Consider the following 1,318-nt stretch of genomic DNA (forward strand, 5'->3'; position numbering starts at 1 on the left):
CTCCGCCGAGGCCCGCCGCGGGCGCCAGTGCGCCCTGATAGAGCCATCGCGAGGCCCGCTCAGCGGAGCTCCAGTGGCGCAATCGGTTAGCGCGCGGTACTTATACAGCAGTACATGCAGAGCAATGCCGAGGTTGTGAGTTCGAGCCTCACCTGGAGCACGACCCTTTTGGATGTCTGCAACCCCTTTTGTGTATCTCCTTGCCAGAAGAAAGGAGTTAGTCTTCCTTTAGACTTCTCCCTTCTTGTCTCTAATTCCTGTGTCGCACGTCTCCATTGGCCGCAAGCAGAAAGCAGCTCGCAGTGGACTCTCAATGCCCGTTTTCCGAGCTACTTGTTGCCAACGCGCGACATCCAGCCGCTCGAACCCGGACATCCACCGACTGCGTCCTTCTAGTGCACTTCTTAGGCGGGTCCTGCAACTGCACCTAGTCCCGGACCACAGGAGGGCGGATGGAGGTGGCGAGGCGCTCCATTGTGGCGGGGTCCCTAGCTGACCGTGGGGATCGAATATTCTGGGCACTTCACTCTACAGTGCGAGCCGGAGCTCCCGGTGCCGAGATGAGGCCCAGGGCCGGGCCCCTGCCTCTCGCCCCCTGGCGGGGCCCAAGCACCGCCGACCACTCCCAGGCGTTAGGGCCCGAGGCCCAGCGCGGGGCGTCCGGGGAGCTGTGGAGAGATCTGGGGCGACTGTTTTCCGCCCTTGTAACTCGTGATGAGTTCTTCCCCCTCGCTTCTGTCTGCAGAGACCAATAGACTGCGGGCCCTTCTCAACCCAGGCGCCCGGCCGTCCCTGGGCAGATTTGCAGTTTGGGGAATGTGCTCGGAGAGTTCCCCTACCCATCCTGTGCCCCTTCTCCTAGTGGCACGTCACAGATCCTGGTTCAGAAGTCCTCCCGGGGGCCGGGAAATCAGGCCAAGTTGTGGGCGGATGCGCCCTGCTCCACATCCCCAGGGGGGTGGGCAAAGCGGGCACAAGCTTAAGGGTTGGAAAGACTCCCGGACGTGTTCTTTCAAAGGGGAGATTTTCAGCTGTTTTCATGGACGGGATCGTTGCTAGATTTTGGATGCAAATATTACCCCGCGAGTGGTAAAAAGCAAGACCTAAAACGTTCAGAGAAGTGGATGGAGGGCGGAGCTCTCGTCTATCTCCTCCGCTAGCCCAGGCTTCGGTTCCTCTCACCCACCCAGCCCCCAGATGCAGAACAGGAACCTTGTGCCAACTGGAATGTGGGAAGGGCCGCCCACTTCCCCTCGTCCTGGCGCCGGGTTCCTCTCCAACCCCGGGGAGGTCGCCTCTGGCTCACAGACATCCTCAG

General features: G+C 61.0%; 1 non-coding gene across 1 annotated transcript; it reads left to right on the plus strand.

The window, feature by feature from the left end:
* Window positions 1-67: 67 nt before the first annotated feature.
* Window positions 68-160, plus strand: TRNAI-UAU. The gene is given in 2 exon segments: window positions 68-105; window positions 125-160. It is a non-coding gene; the product is annotated as a tRNA-Ile (tRNA).
* The last annotated feature ends 1,158 nt before the right edge of the window (window positions 161-1,318 follow it).

Source organism: Mandrillus leucophaeus, unplaced genomic scaffold, assembly GCF_000951045.1.
Source record: "Mandrillus leucophaeus isolate KB7577 unplaced genomic scaffold, Mleu.le_1.0 Scaffold190, whole genome shotgun sequence".
Taxonomy (NCBI): domain Eukaryota; kingdom Metazoa; phylum Chordata; class Mammalia; order Primates; family Cercopithecidae; genus Mandrillus; species Mandrillus leucophaeus.